This window comes from Myxine glutinosa, chromosome 5 (genome assembly GCF_964187855.1).
Source record: "Myxine glutinosa chromosome 5, kmMyxGlut1.1, whole genome shotgun sequence".
Taxonomy (NCBI): domain Eukaryota; kingdom Metazoa; phylum Chordata; class Myxini; order Myxiniformes; family Myxinidae; genus Myxine; species Myxine glutinosa.
The window spans coordinates 31,792,539-31,816,712 of NC_136265.1; the positions used below are offsets into that span (position 1 = coordinate 31,792,539).

The window sequence follows — 24,174 nt, forward strand, 5'->3', positions numbered from 1 at the left end:
TTCCTTCTACATTCATTTCCATCACTCTTCTCAACCAGTCACTTTCATCCTTCCTCAACACATGACCAAACCATCTCAACCTGTTCCTCTTCACAGCATCAATCACAGGCTCTATTCCCATCATCTTTCGCAATTCATCATTTGTCGTCCTCTCTCTCAACGATACTCCACACATCCGTCGAACCATTCGCAATTCCACCCTTTCCAACCTTCGTTGCTGCTCTACGTTCATTACCCATGTCTCGCTCCCATAAATCATAACACTTCTCACACATGCAGCATACACCTTTCCCTTCAGCTTCAACGACACTCCCCTCATCATCAGCACGCCACTCAATTCCCGAAACCTCTTCCATGCACATCTCACTCGAGCAACCGTTGCCGAGTCTGATCCACCTTCTCCATTCAGCATGTCTCCGAGGTAGCAAAATGTTTTCACACCTTCCAGCTTCACGCCGTCTCCAAGATCCAACTCAACATTTCCTCCATCTGCAGCTCCCTCTGTGCACACCTTACATTTGAATGTAGCTGCCACACTGGTTAATGACCCTCTCAGACCACTACATTTTTGATGAACCTACTCAGCGCACATTGTACACTGAATGGAGTTCACTCCGACACCCTTCCTACACACAGCACAGGGCCACTTCCCAGTTCTTTCCACCTCACCACATGCTTTACCACTTGCCATCACCTTTGTCTTTCCGACATTCACCTTCAGACCTTTTGTCTCCATACATTCCTTCCACGTGTTCATCTTTTCCTTCAGTCCATCCATACTTTCCGCAATCAACACCAGATCATCTGCATACAACAACTCCCACGGTAAACCCTCCTTTACGTTCTGAGCCAGCACCTCCATCACAGCTACAAATAGTAGTGGACTTAGTACCGACCCCTGATGCACTCCCACCTTCACCTCAAACTCACCACTGTTCCCGTCCTTCGTCCTTACAGCTGTGCGCGCTCTTTTGTACATTGCCATCACTACTCTGATCAACCATTCCTCCACTCCTAACTTCCTCAATGCCCATGTCAATACTTTGCGTGGAACCCGATCGAATGCTTTCTCCAGATCAACAAACCCAAGAAACAACTTCTTCCTCTTCTCCATGTACTTCTCCTGCAACTGCCTCACAATGAAAAGCGCGTCTGTCATTCCTCTTCCTGGCATAAATCCAAACTGCATTTCGTCGATCTTCACTTTCTTCCTTATCCTCCTCTCCAACACCCTTTCCAATACCTTCATTCCATGCTCCAATAACTTTATCGCTCGGTACGAGCCACACTCCAGAGGGTCACCTTTCCCCTTGTATAGAGGGACGAGGGTACTCAGTTCCCAATCCACTGGAATGCGGCCTTCTTTCACCACCAGATTACAGATCTCTGTCATTCTCTTCACACCCCCAACTTCCTGCTGCCTTCAACATATCTCCCACAACTCCCGTCGGCCCTCCCACTTTTCTACCCTTCATTGCTTTTATCGCTTCCTCAACTTCCTTCTCAGTTATCTTCTCTGCCGGTCCTAAAACTGGGTTACTCTCTATGTTGGCATCCCATTCATTCTCTGTATTCAACAGCATTTCCATATATCTTTTCCATCTTCCTTTAATTCCATCTGGGTCGACAACGATTTGTCCCACTTCATCCTTCAAGCAGCTCACCCCCATCACATCACACCTCTCTTTCGCTATCTGCTTTGCAATCCTGAATACTGCTTTCTGACCCTCTTCCGAATCCAAGCGTTCTCCGAACATTTTCCTACATGCCTCCTGCGCCTTTGCTACCTCTTTCTTTGCAGCCTTCCTGGCTGCCTTATAACTTTCATGCTCTGCTGTTTCTGCTCCCGTACCCTTCGCCTTCTGCCACTCCTTGAACTTCTTCCTCTTCTCGTCAATCCTCTTTCCAACTTCATCATCCCACCACCATGTTTCCGAGTGCCTCGGTGGTCCTTTTGTCCATCCACATACCTCACCAACGGCTCCCAACAGACTAGCTTTCATTGACATCCAACCACTTTCAAGCTCAACCACATCATCCTCGACCCTACTCAGCCGCTCTTTTAATGCCTCCCTTACTGTCACCTCTTTCAACCTCCACACCTTCATTCTCGGTTGGTACTTCACCCGCCGAGCTCTCCTCGCACCTTTCACCCTTACGTCGCAGACAACCAAGTGGTGCTGTGAAACAGCCTCCTCCCCCGGGATCACCTTTGTGTCTCGGAGGTGCCCCCTATCTCGCCTACGCACCATCAGGTAGTCAACGGTTGTCGTCGACCCACCTGACGTGTATGTAACAAGCTTATTATCCTCTTTCTGGAACTGAGTATTACAAATCAACAAATCAGCTCCATCAGCAAACTCCAAAATCCTTTCACCTTCTCCATTTCTCACACCATATCCGTAACCCCCATGAACTCCGTCAAAACCATCCATACTCCTTCCCACATGTCCATTTAGGTCTCCTCCTACCACAACAACTTCCTCATCTTTCACGTTTTCCATCAGCTTCTCTATCGCACACCAGAACTTGTCCTTCTCTTCATCGCTCCGACCAACCTGCGGAGCATATCCCGAGATGACGTTCACCAAGAGCTTTCCAATCATCATTTTCACCATCATCAACCTATCACTCACTCTAGTCACACTCACCACACTGTCTACAAACTCCTCAGAAAACAGGACACCAACACCATTCACGCCCTCCAGGCACCCTTGCCACACAAACTTGTATTTCTGTCCCTGCCTACCCTTCACCATTCTCACACCACTTCCCTTCCATCTCGTCTCTTGCACACAACATATGTCCACTCTTCTTCTGACCAAGTTTGTTTCACAGATGACAGTTATAGAAATTACAAGTTTCAAATGCTACATATTGATTGATGTTTTTTTTTTCACGTATGTGGTTCCGGTTTTGAATGTAAATTTTGATTTACGGATGCTTTCCGATGGTTCTGGGATTTTTCCCAGTGTACCGGCTTCGATGACCGTCGGCACGCCAAATTTAAGCTATGACACCCAGAAGGTATCGAACATTAATGTCAGTCGGTCAGTGTTTAGAAAGAGCTTTACAGATAATTATGGTGATTTCTAAACTTGAGTAACATTCACTGTTTGTCAGAAATAGTTTTAGCTTAGAGTTGGATTCTCACGCCATTGGAACTGTGAAATATCCCTTTTCGAATGGTTATCGCACCCTCGCAATGGCTGAGAGATTGCTATTGTAGACTACGTACGTGTAACAAGATAGCCGTATGTGTCGTGGATTCCCTAATCCCTTCCAGTTCTGGAAGAAGCACCTGCTCAACTCGGACCAAGTGTACAAGAGGTTTATTGAGGTATAAGGGTAACATGCATGGTAGATGATCGGCGCATCGGCCAGTAATGCCATTTCAGGAAAATAACTTCACACATCCAGCCCCAAGATCAACTCAGGGACTTTCAACTTACATTCGTCTTTATATACTTTCTTCAACGGACAAGGAACTCAAAACATTTCCCCAGTTTACACAGACTGTCTCTGGGAACAATATCTGGCAGGCAGGGAGCTCATGGGGAAGGAATGTCACCACAAGGTCAATTAAGGATGTTTTTCAACAGCTTCTCAAATCGAGACAGTCAGACCTTAGCTTTAGCGGAGAAATGGGGTCATACTGCCCCCATGAACCTGGGATTCGACTGAAATCCCTTATAGTCCGGGAGCCGTGGGGTCGAACCTGGTTTTGTCGGATAAAGTTTTTTTCTCTGCTGTTTCTTGTAGCCTGGGGTTAGCTCCATAAGATTCAGGAGGGTGCCCGGTGAGATCCCTTGGGCAACTCAAGATATTAACCCCTTCATGCCCTATGCGCCCAAATCATGAAAAAATGGGAACTTCCCATAATTTCATGGTGAATACTCATCAAATGCATCAAATTTGCTGTCTCTGATATTTATTCACACAGTACTTGATGTATAATCAAATATGATTCAAATTTGAAACAATTAACCCTTTTCTAGCTGTTCCAAATCAGTGAATTTCCACAATTCTGATTACACGCTTTAGAAATCGACATTTTGTAGACCAGAGTAAATGAATAGAGAAATCTACAGAATAATGTCACAGTGACTATAAGGAATTTTGAACCCTTCTTAACCCTTATCTACAAACCCACAACAAACATGTATCAAATCGCGTTTATGTACTACAGGGTGGCCCAAAACGTGTCCTATCCAAAATTTTAAATGAGCAAGGACAAGTTCTGAAACCTACTGACAGATTGTGTTGTGCTGTTTCATGTCCTACAATACATGGTAGAATTAGAAACACTGGCATTCTGATAATGGCCTAGTTCAGGCTACTTGGGTCTTGAGCATCCTATCCTGAAACATGCACAAAACATTGTGCAAGCTAAGTCTTTAACCTGACAACTGCATCTCTTGGAGTTACAAAGGGGTTTACTTTTGCAGCCGCATCTGATCATTTCCAAAATGTAGTCTGGGGCAAGTTTGGCATTTTCTGGTAGATTGGTTGGGCTCAGTGACCTGTTGATTGTGTCTGTCTTCCATCCAAATTGTTCTGGGTTCAGAGCTGGCGGAGGATTTACATTGAAGGTTCGCCACAAAATTGCCTGAAAGTGGGCCCCTTCACATTTTCAATAAATGCTTCTCTCATTGGCGGAAGAGCAGCCAGGTTTGGTGCAGACGTATGACCTTTTCCATTCTTTTCCCCCCATACAAGCAGCCTTGTGTGTGACATGTCCTTGCTGTCCTCTATGCCGTAACAGGCTGAGATGAAGCCAGTGGCTTGATTAATGACTTGTTTGAGCGGTGCGTCCACATTGCCTATGGCCGATAATTCATATCCAGCTTTCAGGGCTTTGATTACAGAGCCTTTTCCAATGCCAAAGTAACATGCTACAGTGTCACATCCTGATATGGCATGGGCAGGTAAAAGGTTCTTTACAATTTATTGATGCTTAGCCAGTGTTTACTTGATGTCCACTATTGCCCTTTCCTTGCTTGGAGATTCCATGGCCAGTGGCACTTCCAGTCTTGCCAATTGACAATACTGGTGACAATTGAACCAATGAGCAATGCAGGAAGGGTATTATCAGGTTTTGGAGAAACCTTTGCTAACAAAATCAACAGAAACTCACGAACGGACTCTTTGATAAGGTCCTTATTAATGCTAATGTTATAGTGTTCCTTGTCAATATCGATGTTTTTCACATCTTGAAGGATTCGTTTACTGGCTTTTGCTACAACAGTCTCTGTGTCATCCTCTTCGTTATTCACAAGTCTGAGAGTCTGCGAAGCACAGCTACGAAACGCAATTATATTAGCGATGCCAGGTGAAGACAATACCAGAAGATTATTACCGAATATCTCCTGGAGTTTCCATACGAGAGTCCTGCGAGACTGCTCGACTCCATCAAGCTCTGAATAAGCTTCAAACAGTTCTACAGAATTCCACATTCGTGACCAGTCACTTTTCAGCATTTGAACAACTGACTGAAGGGGACGATCTTCATCAGCATTCTGTGATTCCAGACTACTACTAGCTGCCTCCCCTGTAAGTGATCTGGAAGAGGCAAATCTTTGTTTACAGTCAAGATGGTATCGGGCATCTGCTGCATGCAGATCACTGAGCGCTCCCTCAACACGATGCTGAACAATTTTTGCCACATCAGTTTTTCACTTTGCACAGGATTCTATGATAGATTGCTTTGTATCAATCTCTCGAATGAGGTATGGAGGGGTGCTTTTTGTCCCTCTCAATATTACACGCTTCCCCACAGAAAAGACAGTGAGTGCTTCCGTAAACTGAAAGTTTCAGCAGAGTCTCCTGACAATGAACGCCTAGTGATTTTCCGAGGGATACTGCGATCACTTTCTCCGATACCGTGACGTTTGTGACGATCAGTGCGAGTCTTTGAGGTGTAAGATGAAACACAACTTTTGTGGCATTTTAAAGTGAATTCATTGTTCCTGTCTAATGCTTTTTCAAGCTCAAAGTGTTTTTCATCACCGTATATCTTGCTACACCGGATAATGTTCGTTATTCGGACGGCTCCTGTACGGATCAACTGTTCCGTCTTCGTACGGAAGTTGAACTTCCAACTGAAGTAGCATTCCTCAAGATCAGGCTCCATCAATGTCAACCCTGTAAAAAAATGTAAGACTCTCACATTCTACCCTAAAAATTTAGACTCTTCGATTCAGTGCATCAGTACTGGCAACATTGATAAACCATCAAGTTAAAAACCAACAACTCTAATTCGTGAAAAGAACATCTAATTTACGATTTTTTTTCTTTAAGATTAAAGAAGTGGTCTCATTTTATCAAATAAAGGATTGATAACAGATAAATTTTGTCAATTATAGGGCTTCAGAGTCCGCTTTAATTCTCAGAAGTAATGGAAGTATGCAACTACACTTGACAAGAAAGGATTCACATTGATGCAAACAGTTTGGTAACCTGCTAAAAGAGGGCAGCACATACTAATCTGAGAGGTTGGCTTCATCTAATTAAAACTTCATTGGAAGCATCCTTGATTATATAAATGATTTCACATGCATTAATCAGTTGGTTCTATCATACATCTACTTACATTTATGGCTTGTGAGACAGCCAAAAACCAAGATCTGAAGCTTGGCTGGAGTGAAAACTTAGGACAGAGGAATGGCAAACATGTGTTTTCCTGCATCAGGAAGTTAAAACAATGAAGTGCTGCCACCTATTGTACTCATAACTAACTGAAGTATCTCATTAACCTGAGTGACAATGGCAAACCATCAAATTCTCATTGATTTGTTTGTGTATGCCTTACAGCACCCAAGCGTCCTACCATAAATCGATCAGAAAAGGGTTAATTATCAAAACTGTTGCTTAAACTGTTTTTTAAAAATGGTTTGCACATGCCCTACTGCATGAATAATCGTAAAAACAAGCATGTTAGAGCCTTTGATAAACATACTTTGTGAAGAAACGAAGGGAACTCCCATTTGTCAGGATTTGGGCGTATCGGACATAAAGGGGTTAATATCTTGAGTTGCCCAAGGGATCTCACTGGGCACCCTCCTAAATCTTAATGAGCTACCCCCAGGCTACAAGAAACAGCAAAGAAAAAAACTTTATCCGACAAAACCAGGTTCACCAAAATTCAGGCCTTTGGCTCCCGGACTATTACATCGTACGTGTAACGAGCCATTGTAGACTTGTTTCGAAGGAAACAATTGTAGATGATCGAGTTATTGTTCAAAGTACTGACTTTTTTTTTTTTTTTGCACTATCTTGTTCTCCCATGGTGGCCCATCACTTCCTTGTGCGCAAATTTTAGTTTTGTTGAACAATGGATAACTACCATGCAGAAATGTGACCGAACAACTTCTCAATTCCTTGAACCTGGCTCTAGTTCATCCTGCACAATCTACTCTGCGCAAATCACGAAACTACTTTCCAATATTGAAAAACAGCCAAGATGGAGGTTGGAGGCATTACTGTACCCATCTTTTGAGAGTTTATATTGGCTTGAATGGCCAATTGTTCCTCCTAGGTAGGCTGCTCATTAACAATTCATAATTGTTCTGAACCCACACACCTGGCAAACCCAGCAGGAAACGTGCGTTGTTCGCAACGTCTAGGTGGGCTGGCGGATTAGCCCAGAGGTACGCAAGGTGAGTTTTTATATCAAATGTAGGAAGGGTTTGGCAACCTATTGCTTGCAACATGAACAAATTACAAATTCCTGCCACAACCTACAGAGGGCATTGCATCAGTGACGCAGCCGGTACCTCAGTCAACGACGTGCTACACTGTAGCCTTGTACTGCATAAGGAGGAAGAACCCTTCCTTGCTTTCCAAATTACGCAAACAGCATTCAAGGCCAACTCCACTCTTGTGTTACTGACTTCCTCTACCCTCACAGCCAACTTGCGGATCTTAATGGATTTCTTTAATTTCCTCTCCCTGTCAAGGATAGAGTGCCCCAAAGCAGTGTTCTGGGCCCCCATTCTATTCATAATCTTCATCGACAATCTTTCTGCCTCCATGGAAAATCCACTTTATCTATTTGCTGACGACTCCACCCTCTGCGCTCTGCAATGACATCCCTCATCCTTCAGAGAGGCAGGCTGCAGACTCTTCCCTCTCTTCAGACCTTGATAAAATCACAAGCTGTTCACACTTGGAATATGTCTTTTAATGCAGACAAATCTCACATTCTCACTCTCTGAAAGGACCATCTGGCAAACCCTCCCATCTACCTTCTTAACAACCCTCTTGATGTTCAGTCATTCAGACCTTTGTGTCTCACTATCAGCCATGATCTTTCTTGGGCAAAACACATTTCAAAGTTGGCCTCAAAAGCCAATCGCAGACTCGGCATCCTCCAATGCGCAAAGTCCTTCCTTGGCACTGTCGTGGATTTTTGGACAGTATGTAATTGATGAATCAAGAATTCAATGTCCAAAACCTTTTGTCAGAAGAAGGAACACAAATTTTAATTCCCGAGGAGGATATCACTTTTTGTTTACAAGGAAATACACAGCAAGAAACATTAAACCCTTATCAAACCAAGAAGAACGTACTGTAAATCACGAAAAGCACATTGCAAGATACACAACAAAATCCTAAATCCTGGTACAGTGGAGATGTACATCAAAGAAAACATCATAAGGATACACCAAATACACAGTGGCATGCACAGTATACAATATCGACATACAGTATCGGCAAACCAAGTGAAAAATCCTAAGTACAATATCAACATACAATATTTACGAACCAGTGAAAATCCTATCAACATACAGTATTTACAAAATAAGTGAAATCCTATCAACATACAGTATTTACAAAGTAAGTGAAATCCTAACATTTGAAGTTCTCCATGTCTTTAATACTGGCTGAAATTGGGAGGAGCAAGTGAAAAGGAGGAGCGAAGATGGGATTGGTCGCTTGAAGAAAGGGGAGGAGAGTAGTAGGATTGGTTGAGCAAAGTGTAGGTGGGAGGGATAGGGCAGTGGGGATTGGTCGAATGAAATATGTGGGTGGGAGGTAGCAAAGATCGAGGGATACAATGTGATTGGTCGAATGAAATATTGGGGTGGGAGGGATATCCTACTGAGTGGGGAGAGATAAAAAACCACCTTTAGAGGCCATTTTTCCCCGCAAAGCGGGGGTTGGCCTTTTTCGGGGACCGTGGTTGTTGTTGTTTTTCGGTCCCCTTTTTGAAGCAATGTTTTACGGCCGGATGCCCTTCCTGACGCCAACCCTTTTTGCCGCCTTTAACGACAAACAGGGAATTACCAGTGAACTGGTACTCCCCACTGAGTGGGGAGAGATTGAGGAATGCATATTAAAATATCCTTAATGAGGAAGATATGTTCTTCCTTTGTTCGCACCAGACTGCGGAGCCAAGACTCTCCCAATTCTGCTTGGAGACTTCAAGGACATGTGAAGTCATTTACTTTATACTATGTGAATGTAAACTACAAAAACTTTTTATATATTTACTGATTAAACTTTTAAATATCAAACTGCAAACTCATCTTTTCCTCATAAGTCAAAAGATCATATATATATATATATATATATACACATGTTACAGAACCTATGGATATTGTGTCGTGTAAGGAAAAAATATAAACTTGTATATATGCCGTTACAAAAAGGAATTGCATACACGTGGTAGTTATTTGGGATTGGCTTTTAGGATTTTTCTGCACCTTCTTGAATGCAGACTAACTTTTGATCAAAACCCTTAATAAACTATAAGCTTTCATTTATTCTCAACTCGTTCATTTGGATTTATTTGATTCAGTGTTTAAATTATTGCTTTTGGAAAGAGACTTACTGGGAACTCCTGACAGTTTTTTTTAACTCAAAAAGCCAGAGATAGCTCCCCTGCTTAAGCAAATTTGTGTGCAACTGCATGAATTACAGGTATATATTTCCGAATTGTTGACTTATGAGTCTTATGAGTGAAATCCCTATTGTGTGTTATATGTTTGATTCGGGTAAAATAGGGAACCGGGCCTTGATCACGCGAAATCCCAGTTAGTGTCCGCATTTGGTAGCGGTGGTTCAGCTGTGCCAGGAACTCCCTCTTTCTGCAGAAGAGTTGAAGTTGTGTTGCAGTGTTCTTGCTGTAGCCCGAGCCTGAGTGCATAGGCTACAGTGGTTTGACATTTGGTCAAGTGTATTGTACATTGAAAGGGAAAACTGTGTATTTTATTTGTGTTTTCCCTGTATTTTGTATCTGTAAAAATAATTTGGAGATGTATTTGTGATGGAGTAAGCTGTTCATGAGCTCAAGTGATTGTGTGCATGTCTTGAAGTGTCACAGGAAGAATGGTTTCAAGAGTGAGTTTTTGGTGTGTGGCAGGGTGTGTGCTTTGAAATGGTGTGGCAGAGATATGGGTGAATGAGAATGTATAGTGTGATCGATAGATTTAAATATTTTTTATTTGCAGGTGTGCGTGAAATGCATTTCAATGAGATTTTTGCAGAGACAGGTGCACCTGTTAAAGTCAGGCTGTGTGCAACTTGGGTGTGACTGTAAAATGCTTTCTTTGTGTCTTACAGACAGCCTGAGAACTAACATTCACTCGAATGGTGGTAGAAACTGACCTTTATATGAATGAATGTATTAATGACAAAAGGGTGCACACGTGTGATTTCAGTTACAGAAATGGGCAAATATTTTTGATCTAGCGAAACGTTCTGAGTGACGATTTAGAAATGTTTTTTTTGGTTTGTGATCAATCTTAAAGATACAAGCCTTTCTGTGCGACTTGCATGTTGACCTTTTGTTCAATATAGATATTCTACCTTATTTGCATATCTATGATTATTGCATGACAAGTGGTTAAAATTGTGTGAACAGGTGGAAAGATGGAAAAATTTAGCTGTTCAATGAGCAGGCTAAAATTGCGTACATAATTTGTGAACGCGAGAAATAACACAAAATTACGATGTTATTCTTGTAAATTTCTGCATGTTTTATGTGCATTGAAGGATGACAGGTGGATTCAATCGGATTGAAGTTATTTAGCTGTACAATGCAGGTCCAGGCTCAGGAAAACAGATGGGTTGGTACATATATTTTTATTGAAAGGTGATAAAAGATATATATATAATAATTAATTTGGATGTAACTTGGTGGACAGTGTCAATGTGTAAGGAGAAATTAAGATTAATTGAGAAAAAATTGCCCATTAAAATGTATTCACATATAAATAGGAGATTGAATCAATTCCTTAGTAAATCTAGATGAATTTGGGAAAATAAAAGATTTAGATATGAAAGATTTGTCTACCATTAAGCTACAGAATATAAAGTTGATAAACTGTGGTGTCCATTGTAAAACGTCTGCATAACGTTATCTGCTGGGTGCAAAGTGCAGTTTCTATTGTGAACGTCTGCATAACGTTACCTGTTGGTCTAATTTCCAAATTTGGTTTTACAAAATCTGAACTGAGTGTATCTACTTGGTGTTAATTAATTGGCTGTCCCATGTTAAACACGAGAAACAACCATGAATGTCACATGTAGTTGGCCTTGACGAACAATGATCAACGAACGAATGCATTTAATATATATATACACAAAGAATTAAGTTAAGCACCCCTACACAAAGAATTAAGTTAAGCACCCCCTAATCCTGTCCTGAACCTGAACCCCCTCGAGCACGTTTGGGACATGTTGGGACGACAAATTGCGAAGATGGTCCCTCCAATAGCCAATCTGGATGAATTGGAACGTGCATTACATCGGGAATGGAACAACCTGCCACAGCAACGCATACGACGGCTTACAGGGTCTATGAGACGTAGGGTTGAGTCAGTGATCCGATCACGTGGGTCCTACACACGTTATTGACGCAAAGATCGCTAGAGGTCTTCTCAGAACAATGACTGTACGTTAGAAAACATAAACGTCATCCACACTGTCCGTGATGGACCTATAGCTCCATACTTAAATTGAGGTGAAAATATGCCTAAAATTCCCAAAAAATTCCACCTTAAATTATTCAGAATAAAATATTGAAAACGGCATGATTGTTATGTTTTTATGTGACCATAATATCACTTCTCCAGAAAATATAGCAATATCATGGGTATATTACACTGTGTTGACGACAACAAACTTGTAATGTGCGAGGTTGTAAAAAAACGGGGGGGGGGTGCTTAACTTAATTCTTTGTGTATATATATATTAGAATTTAAATCAAACTTTATTTGAGTTGAAAAATTAAAGTTTTGGGGCATTAATCGATGGTCAAAGGTCAGGAGTCTGTTTTAGATCCATACTCTGAGAACAGTTACGAGCTTTAATTATTGGTGACCCAATTCTGTTACCCCATTGTTAATTCTATGAGACAAAGTGGAGGCGAATCTTTTTGTTTCACTTCTTTAAAAAATGTTGTGGACATGGACCTGTGTATCTTAAAATGGTGGACAAGATTAGATAAAATTTTGGTGGACAAAAGTGGGTGTGATTCAACTGTTTAAGGATGTAAGGTAAAATTGAGTTGTGGAATTAATTGTTTAAATGAGTAATCTTTCACCATGGAAAGGGTGACAAGACATGGGATTTTAATGGGATTTGTAATGGGATTTGGATGAGTTAAATATAAAAGATGTTTTACTTTTTGTCAAGAATAAGTAACAATTTATCTGAGGAGTCACCTTGGGCCAAACTTTGACCTTTGACAGCAGAGAAATTGTGTTCTGACAGCAGAAGACTTCGAAATAATATTTATGGCTGGATTACTTCAAGGTAAAATGATCATACTATTTGTTTTAATAACTGAAGGAATTATAAAATTGCTATAAGATGAAATTATATTTTAGGTGTAGGTGTAACAGTAATTACCTAGCAAAAATATATCTGAAGAGTTACGGACATAATTCAGGGAAATTTGGTAAAGTAGTTTGTCGATATTCTCGGCACATTTCAGAATGCTTGTTGATGTTTATTTTCATTTATTTCAGTCAAATTTTTAGTGCCCGTTTCTATTTTTTCTGTCAGGCAGAAGGTTCGCACCTGATGTCTAGCAGCAGATAGTTTGTCTGCATGACACAACCATACACCTGTGTGTGTGTATATATATATATATATATATATATATATATATATATATATATATATATATATATATATATATATATATATATATATATTGTTGCGGATATGGCATTTGGCCTCCATATCCGCTTGTAAATATTCCCCTATTTCCCCAATACTCCCCAACTATCCCCAATCCCCCATTCCCTAGTCCCATTGCCTGTAAATAACACTCTGTAGAACCGACCTTCCCCTTTTTCCCCCATTAAATGTCGTGCCCAGGTCCACCGCATCTCACGTAGACAACTTTCGGACATCTTGCTAGTTATTCTTAGTCTATGTCAGTTAAGGACTCGTTTCCATTAATTCTGACTCTTCGTTGCACCAGAATGTGATTATATGGCACCAGTAGTGAGTTTAGGACCTTCCCATACCTCCTCCCATCTTCTTCCCCAAACAACAACTACAACAACAACTACAACAACTACAACAACGGCGCGCGCGGGGAGTGTGCGTCCTCACTCCGGCTCGGTTAGCCGCCATTACCCATGTGCGCCGACGGGGTTACCACGAAGGGGCTGCCTGTCGGCCCCTCGTCAAGGGCGGAGCCGGTAACCCCCCGCACCCAATGAGAAGCAACGGGCCGATTCCATCTGGGGCGGAGCTAACGAGCCGAGGGCGTGTCACTCCCCGCCGGAGATACGCAGCGACTTACCGGATGTGAAGTCAGATGCGCCTGAACTACGGAGAGCAAAGGACGCCACCCCCAGCGCGACGATACCTCCCCGCATCTTTGGACCGGACCGGGTCGATTCTGTCCTTGAGCCAAGAGTGCACCTTGAGCCATCGACTGCCCGCTTTCCTTGCCATCAATCCCCGTGTGAGTCAGTTCTGTCCTGTTTATCTGTGGTCTGTCGGGAATAAGATAAGTGTGTCTAAGTGCCTATCTTTCTATGCTGTCCCTCTCATTCCTGTAATCTAACCTTCCGCCATATTATAACCTCCTCCGGAGGTCTTGAGAACCGTATCCCTGGTGTCGTGTCATTTTAATCCCAGCCGTTGTGTCCTTTTCCTTCATTGATCTAGCGTAGCGCGGCTCGGCCAAAGTTCGAGTATAATCGGGTAACTTGTGCGGACACGGCGGCCATTCCGCTCGGCCCACCATAACATCAAAGTCGTGTCTGTAACAATATATATATATATATATATATATATATATATATATATATATATATATATATATATATATATATATACAGGCATTAAACCACCAAGAGTCTCATTGAAATGACAAACACCTTCCCCGCATCAAGTTTAAGACTTTATAGCTACATTTGCTTTCGGAGAGTCATATAGGACTCCTGGATAAATGGAAGTTGAAGAAAATAAGAAATGGTGATCACATGATTTCACCCATATCTAACGGGACTTTATAATGTTAATCTTTCTGTGTCACTAATAAAGCACAGAACATAAACAAGAATTGTTTTTTTAAAGGACTATAGTACTGATGAAATCTTCTTGTTCTCCACATGTAGCTTTGTTGAAAAACGGATGAAGATGAAAATTGACGATTATTGGGAGAATGTTGATGGGTCTAACTCTGTGAAATTGTTATTAAGTCACAGGTAGAGGTTACTAGGAAACTAGGTGTTACTAGGAAACAACAGTACAGACAGCCAAGCAAAATGAGTATAAAGACATTGACCAACCAAGATGATGCGTATCTTTGTTTAGGTTGTGACCTTGTTTGTTTCAATTACGGGAGGAATTAAAAGGATTGCTATTAAATTAGATTTTTCAATTGGATGTTAAAGCGACGAAGAGTTGTATGGGATTATAATGTCATGTAGCAACATCATGGCAAAGCTAATGTTAATTGTTGGATGGCAGAAGTAATGGTGCAGTTTAATGTTCACACTGTTTGGGAAAATAATGCTCTATGCAACATGATCCTATAAAGAACTCATCCCTACATCTAAGGATCAGGGAGGGAAAGGAATGGAAAATTTGAGGTATTAAAGTTACGAAACTCAAAATATCTAGGTTTGGATGTACAGTCATTGAAAAAAAATTGAATATGACAAAGGTTCCAGATATCTCTGCATACGAGGCATTCTTATGGGGTTTAAATTATTTTATGAATGAAGGTGCATTCATGAGGAAAGATGAGAATGGTCAATCATTAGTACTGTACGTTTTATCAAAATAGATATGTTATGATATTGTGTTATGATTAATGATATGAACGAGATGTAGTAGTGAACCTCAAAATGGAGGAAAAACACAAATTTTATGAACTATTGAGCGTGGTGTTATGTAGTTAAAACAAACAAAAAAAAAACGCGATGTTACATGCACTAACACCATACACTTTTGATAACTTGGGACATCTACATACCTGTGTCATTTGTATTCACTAGTTAAATAAAGTGGGAATATAAAATTTGTAAAATTTGATGATAAAACTAGGTTATTTTTTCCCCTTGTAAAAATAATAAAAACAAATGGGGGATTATCCAGTAAAAGGATGTTCAAGTGAACTTTGTGCTGTGAAAAGAATGTCGAGTTAATGGAAGTGTTTTGTTTAATCAATTTTGTTCAATTTGTGTTCAAATGATCAGTTTTTATCACAATTCATGATAAAAAAAGATGAAGGGATGCTCCAATTAATTGAATGAAATGTGCATCTTGAACCATAAGGAAAACATGTTCTCACTGAAGGAAGAGTGGAATTATGTGATTTATAGTATTTTTTAATGAGTGGTGTGGATATTTTATAAGGTGGATAAAAAGGGAAGGAAACAGTGTCCCTGGGGGCATGCACCTGTTACATATTCATACACCTGTTACATAGGTATACACATAAGAAAGTGCTATCTGTCCTTTGAATGTGTGAGTTGTTACATATGAGAAGTACAATAATATGGTAAACATTGTTGAAATGTCACGAAATTATTTCTGGGATTGTAAGTAATTTGAGGTCCAATGGGATTAATATGCATGTCAGGAACATTCTTAAAAGAAATATGGATATATGGCATTACTAAAAAAAAAACAAGCAATTGAAAGCTATTGGATTAATGGGATATAAATATATGCATCTACAAGTTGATGGATTAATAAAATTTTAATTCTGGATGATATTTAAACGATGAACAATGTTGGCAATATACAAGGAATGTGACTTCTTGTTTTTTGGGCAAACATGTGGGTTAAAATAATTGGCTAAGTTTTAAAGATGGAGATGTTTTACAGAACTCTTATGATTATTTATATGAATAATGGACTATTCCATGGCTGGAGAAAATGGTTGATATTAATAAAAAGGAGAGGAGGAAAATACAGATCTTGGCAATAGATTTTGTAAAATAATGAATGTGAGAGATAATGAAAATAATGTGAAAGAAAAATTGTTAAGGATGGGAAAAATGAGGCCTATTATATCAAACATTCAGGTTGATAAATTGAGGCCTATTATTTTTTGTTTGTGTTATTTGTTATAAAACAAAGAAAAAAAAGGAGGTAATGATGATTTCAAGGAATTATGTGCTGAAAGTAATGCGAATCATATACAGACAGTTATTTTTAGGAAAATTGATACGAAGGAGATCTGTGATAATTATGATAAGAATACATACATGCTTAATTTTGGATTCTTGCTTTGATTTGATTTGCCAAAAGATTTTGCTGATGCTTGGTTGAACACTTGTGAATTACACGAGACATTTCGGAAGTAAAATATTGTCGCGCAACCGCCGAAATTAATATCTGGCGGTCGCGGATTGCCAATCACGAGGCTTTAACTCCGAGGAGGAAGCTCAATAGCGGATTCCAAAATCTAACACCTAAGCGCGCGGAATGAAGGGAAACAGCGCAAGTCCCTGCAGCATTAACTATCAATTCAATCAGGTGGTAAACTGCGTTCAAGTATGTACAGAAAGTAATATAAGGGTTTATTGGGAAAAGCAAGGACAGGAAAAGCACGTGCCGATAATAAAATAAGGTAGCTAAATTGGGATCCCACACACACAACAGATATCAAATACAAAAACGAGGGAGATGAATACGAAAATAACACATCACGTCGTGTACAGTGTACGCGGAGCTCAGGCTTATCTGTCTCGTCATCTTGTCCATCCAACATGGCTCCAAACTCCGGTCCCGATGTACCCACAAGGTCCCGCTCCAAGCTCCGATCCTCTCACCGCCAACGAGGTCCGTGCACCACGCTCCAAAAGCACCAGCACCGCTCCACTCGGCTACACCTCAGCCCAACTCGGGTCGGGATCTCTGAATGACTTGACCGGGTTGCTAAAGACAACTCTTCGTATCGACTTGACTGCCCAATGGCGTTTGGCAAACTGGCGTTCAGCAACTGCTCGGGCTCAACTCTCGAACTGCCAACTGCCAACTCCGTCCGCTTGGGCTCTCTGCGCTCAACTCGGGATCAGATTTGCTCTCTGCGCTCAACTCGAACTCACGTCTCATCTCAGGTTGGGGCTCTGATCTCATCTCCTGCTCAACTGAACTGCTCGAAATGGCGTCCGGCCCCCGCTAATATCTCCGGCCGATCACGTCAGCATTGGCGTACTCCTCAGCCAATCAGAGCCTCCCCCGGCTCGCCGGCTCATCCAGGGGCACGCCCACTGCGTCACTCCACTCTCCCGCTCCTGCTCCTTGGTCACAGCACGTGCTATGCAAGGTGGGTAGGCCTCTCGGAGGTGTAAATGGTGGCGGCCAATTGTGGCGGTGTTCCAGCCTGATTTCTTCCTAAGTCATGTCAGGGGGGAAGGGCATCATTTAGTGTTGTACTAAAGGTCATAACTAATGTTTAAGTGGTGTGCAATGCCAAAATGGACAAAGGTTCGACTCCCAGGTGAGACATACAAGGGCTCTACTGATTAACCCCTACACTACCTATCACCCGAATCTCCTGGTATATCCACAGTTATACACCTTAACCCGACAAATGCCTACACATGACTTATTACAGGTAGATTCCCTATCGCGACATCTCAAAGCATGTTACCTACTCAGATCTACTCTGCTCTACATATTGCTCTACCAAATTCGTAACAATATGAAAGTAAGGTTGATGAAAGAAGACAAATTATTTAAAAGTTACAGTAATGATTGATTTCCTTCTCACCTTGTGGTGAGAGGACCACATGATTGTGCAAATGTTGATTGAATACATGATAAGATTTGAGATTTCTGGGTAATATAAATTTGGGTATTTTGTTTTGTGAGAAAAAAGGGAAATACAATTTTGAAGATTTATTGAATACATTCATATGTACTTTGGTTATGCTCGAAACATGTACACCCCTGATTTAATGTTTTGTTCGGATGTCACACATGAAATATAATCTTTCATATGTTCTAGGGGAACCAGTGAACCAATGTAAATTGATATAAGGTAGGACATAATCGGAATATTAATTACATTGTCAGTTATAATGTGTTAATTCAATGTTTTAAAATGATTCTGCTTGATCCAACGTGTTGGAAACAGGCTCTGGTGTGATTAAATGAAAGAGGAGAATAACCCACTTGTAAGAATCAAAATGAGGCTTTGGAAGAGTTACTGGAGATGATGATCAGTGAATTTGGCTCAAGATGAAATTATTATGGCATGCACCTCCAAAACATGGAAAGACAATTTCCTTTGGAAAATTGAAAATTGTGGTTCACCTACCCTCACAGGAGTTTCAAGACGACCATTTGCCTGAACCACATTGTTATATGTGGGTTGAAAGTGACCACCTGCTTCAGTACAATGTCAGAAATATCTATCACGTCAGCACCTGTTTTGGAGCTCACATCAACTGCCAAAGTTGGGCATGGCAAACTACAGATCCTGCCTGATGTTCTAACATGACATCATGACTCTGCTGATTGCCAAAGGAGAGCGAGTCCTGGATGGGATTGCTGGACTGCACTGGATACTGGGCTTTCATGTCTCTGCTGACTGTTTCTGGTGTGCATCATGGATCAATTGGACATCATGATCCTGGAGCCTTCATCGATGCACCTCCAGCTTTGGTCCTCACCTCACACAATTCTGCTGATTGAGCGGGATTTGTGCAGCTCCTCACATTCTCTGCTTGAGAGGGCATGTCAGATGAAACTGGACGACAGCCTTAGTGAAGATCTGCTAATGCTTGTTGTAAGAATAGTAGTGTTGCTGCCTGCTGTGCAGGGTCGTTTTGTGATCTTGCCCATCCACAACCATATTGGTGAATCAACATGCAATGGATTGTGTGCTGCTGAAACGTGGCAGATTGTGCATTGCAAGATACTGAGAAGATTGTGACCTGTACCTGGTTCCTCAAGCGCGTGACAGATAAGGGTCACTCTTTGATGACAGGAGCACAGAGTTCCAGCGTTCATCCTGCTACAGAAAATCACACATGAATAATTGCCAAATGTTAAAGGAAGTGGATCACTTGAATGAAAGAGCTCCGCAACAGACAGAACTGTCAACGACGGAGGGATTCAACATGCAAGAGGATGCCTAATAACAAACAAACTTTTCCATCAGGATATGCATGTCAGGTAGAGGTAAATTATTTGTGAAAGCAGGGTTAAAATTCTGAACAATTGTTCCTCAAAACAGGGTGAACCTGTGACTGAGATAATTAAAAGGAACACTTCTGTGTTATGGTCCTGGATACAGGACCAAAGGAGAGATTTGCAGAAGTGTAAATTTATCTATGATTCGAGTTCTATAAGGAGGTATCTATAAATTCAAGAATTTATATGAGCCACAACCTGTCAAGATCGTGTGTTTATAACGTGCTCACCTCGTGTGCAAGTTTTTTTTGCGACTTCCCTACAGTTACAGAAGTTGAGATTTTCTCCAGTGGGTGAATTATCCCTGGCACCCTGACCAAATTTGTTTGCTCAAGAAAGTAAATTCTTAACAGAGGCAACGGTAGACCACCTCTTGCCATAATTCTGTAGAGAACCACAGAATGGTAAAATCATTTTATGCATATTCTATATAATATGTATTTATGACTAAGGGTAATATAATTAAAGATACTAGGGCGTGCCCGCACGTACGTGCTTGCCCGTACGTGCTTGCCCGTACGTGCGTGCAAAAAAACATGCGTGCAAACAACAACAAAAAAAAACTTTGAAACCACGTGGCAGTAACGACCACAGAACCCCCCCCCCCCCCTCTATTTACATGAAATGGTTTGGTCCATTCGCAAAGCCAAAGCGAACGGCTTGCGAGTACGGTGACCATACCTTGGGAACCACTTGTCCGATTAATTTCAAACCTTGAAAAGGCACATCCTCGGGTCCCCAGCAATATACCTGGCAAGTTTCAAGTATATCGGACCGGTAGTTGTCGAGAAACAGCGGTCGCATACAGACAGACACACACACACACACACACACACACACACACACACACACACACACACACACACACACACACACACACACACACACACACACACACACACACACACACACACACACACACACACACACACACACACACACACACACACACACACAGAGATTGCTGGAATTATATAGAGATGGTGTTTTGAAAATAGTGTTAGTGTTGAATTGAGTCTTCCCATTTATGATGGATGAGCTGTACCTTCCCATCTGTACAATATTGAATAATGATTCAGAAAATCATTATTGCGTTATGTTTTAATGCACTCAAATATAGAAATATAAAATTTGTGTTTGTACTGAGTTCAATGAATAGGTTGGAGAAAGAGAATTAATTTGAAAGATATTGTTTTCAAGGCAAAGAGACAGCTGGCACCACGATGTCTGATTCAGAGAAACTTGACCATTTTCCATTGTGTTTGGTAAAAGCTGATTTCCAGAGACAATGTTCTTCATTTGCATTTATTGTTTGCTTTGGCTAAACAAACTTGGTGAGCTGTCCTCCAGGTCAAATTAACTCATTATGGGGTCTACAACGAACATTGTTTGATAAGTGAGATGCAAATAGTTGTAAATTATTTGGGCAGGGTGGAGGGGTGTATCCCCTCCACCTTCTGGTTGCGTTAGCCTGTGGGGGATAGGTTCACATGTACCTTTCTTTCTTCCCACTTACTTTTCATACACAAGTTAATCTTGTAACTAGGTTTGAGAAAAAATTGCGTGTGGAACTATAAAAAAAAATTGTGTGCAGTCTTGGGTTTTACTAAAAACAAAACTAGGCAACAATTCGGAAATAAATACCTGTAATTCATACAGTTGCATACAAATTTGCTTAAGCAGGGGAGCTATCTCTGGCTTTATATCTCTCTCTTTATCGCTTTACCATCCGGACCAAATTTAGATCCTGGGGGGACAGGGCCTTCTCCATCGCTGCTCCCACCCTCTGGAACTCGCTACCTCACACCATCAGAGACTCCTCCTCACTCACCACATTCAAAACATCACTCAAGACCCACCTGTTCAACACTGCATTCAACATTTAACCCACAGCATCTAACCCCTGACTATCTCCTCTCCTTCTCCCTCCTTTGTGCTTTGAATATTTCCCTATTGATTCTTCTTTTTTTGCAATTGTCTTTATGTTTTGCTATGCATTATGTTTTGCACTCTGCAAAGCATCTTTGGGCTTCCTGAAAAGCGCTATATAAAATAAATGCATTATTATTATTATTATTATGAGTTAAAAAAAACTGTCAGGAGTTCCCAGTAAGTCACTTTCCAAAAGCAATAATTCAAACACTGAATCAAATAAATCCAAATGAATGAGTTGAGAGTAAATGAAAGCTTAGTTTATTAGGGTTTTGATCAAAAGTAAGTCTGCATTCAAGAAGGTGCAGAAAAATCCTAAAAGCCAATCCCAAATAACTACCACGTGTATGCAATTCCTTTTTGTAACGGCATATATACAAGTTTATATTTTTTCCTTACACTACACAATATCCATAGGTTCTGTAATATATATATATATATATATATATATATATATATATATATATAGATATTCATTATAATGATCTTTGACTTATGAGGAAAAGATGAGTTTGCAGTTTGATATTTAAAAGTTTAATCAGTAAATACAGTGGAACCTTGACTTACGAGTTTAATTCGTTCTGTGACCGAGCTCGTAACTCCAATTGCTCGTTTCTCAAATCAAATTTCCCCATTAAAATGCATTGAAATGCTATTAATCCGTTCCAGCCCGCCTAAAACCACACCAATTTTTTTTTAAATATACAGTATATATAAAAATATCTCGCGCTTTATATTTCACCTGTATGCAGCATACAAGTTGGCAGGATGGCCTGGACTGGAGGTACGCACACTTGACTCTAAAGTCTAAACTGTCCAGCCTGGGTTTGAATCCCGACCCAGCTATAACCTGTCATGGGTGAATCACAGGCAGGGTGATTCATCAATGTGTGTACCGCTAAACTGGGCACCCCGTTTGCGTCCCATTAGTTGTTGGATGTTAAGGATCTCACCGTGTTTTCCACAAAGAGAAGGCGAGCTATCGCCGGCACTCTGAACAAGTTGTGGCCTGGCATGGCATGAACATGAAAACATGAACATGAACATGAAATGTTCGACATGAACATGAAATTTTCCAAAATAACCAAAATGCGAAAACAAAAATACAGCGCTATACGACAGAGATACTGTACGTGCACGGCAAGATAACCACGTGACCGGAACCCACCTGGCGGCGTAAACTCAAAATAACCAACATGCAAAAACAAAAATGCAGCGCTATACGACAGATACTGTACGTGCACGGCAAGATAACCACGTGACCGGAACCCACCTGGCGGCGTAAACTCAAAATAACCAACATGCAAAAACAAAAATGCAGCGCTATACGACAGAGATACTGTACGTGCACGGCAAGATAACCACGTGACCGGGTGGCGAAAGCTCGTAACTCAGATCTCGGCTCGCATCTCAAAGCAATAAACCGCCCGAGCGACGGCTCGTATCTCGAAAAACTCGTAAGTTGGGGCACTCGTAAGTCAAGGTTCCACTGTATATATAAAGTTTTTGTAGTTTACATTCACATAGTATAAAGTGAATGACTTCACATGTCCTTGAAGTCTCCAATCAGAATTGGGAGAGTCTTGGCTCCGCAGAGTCTGGTGCGAACAAAGGAAGAACATATCTTCCTCATTAAGGATATTTTAATATGCATTCCTCAATCTCTCCCCACTCAGTGGGATATCCCTCCCACCCCAATATTTCATTCGACCAATCCCCACTGCCCTATCCCTCCCACCTACACTTTGCTCAACCAATCCTACTACTCTCCTCCCCTTTATTCATGCGACCAATCCCATCTTCGCTCCTCCTTTTCACTTGCTCCTCCCAATTCCAGCCAGTATTAAAGACATGGAGAACTTCAAATGTTAGGATTTCACTTATTTCGTAAATACTGTATGTTGATAGGATTTCACTTATTTTGTAAATACTGTATGTTGATAGGATTTCACTTATTTTGTAAATACTGTATGTTGATAGGATTTCACTTATTTTGTAAATACTGTATGTTGATAGGATTTCACTTATTTTGTAAATACTGTATGTTGATAGGATTTCACTTATTTTGTAAATACTGTATGTTGATAGGATTTCACTTATTTTGTAAATACTGTATGTTGATAGGATTTCACTTACTTTGTAAATACTGTATGTTGATAGGATTTTCACTGGTTCGTAAATATTGTATGTTGATATTGTACTTAGGATTTTTCACTTGGTTTGCCGATACTGTATGTCGATATTGTATACTGTGCATGCCACTGTGTATTTGGTGTATCCTTATGATGTTTTCTTTGATGTACATCTCCACTGTACCAGGATTTAGGATTTTGTTGTGTATCTTGCAATGTGCTTTTCGTGATTTACAGTACGTTCTTCTTGGTTTAATAAGGGTTTAATGTTTCTTTTTTGTATTTCCTGTAAAACAAAAAGTGATATCCTCCTCGGGAATTAAAATTTGTGTTCCTTCTTCCAACAAAGGTTTTGGCCATTGAATTCTTGATTCATCAATTACATACTGTCCAAAAATCCATGACAACCCCCTCATATCATGCTTTTGATTTACCAAGTTTGGACCATGTCCAGACAGCTATTTTGGTTTGTAAAAAGACA

The 24,174-nt window shown here is 40.8% G+C and overlaps 1 protein-coding gene across 3 annotated transcripts in view; it reads left to right on the top strand.

The window, feature by feature from the left end:
* Positions 1–24,174, top strand: part of LOC137427739 (matrilin-1-like) — a 148,107-nt gene that overhangs the window by 38,281 nt on the left and 85,652 nt on the right. The gene's annotated exons all lie outside the window — the stretch shown is intronic.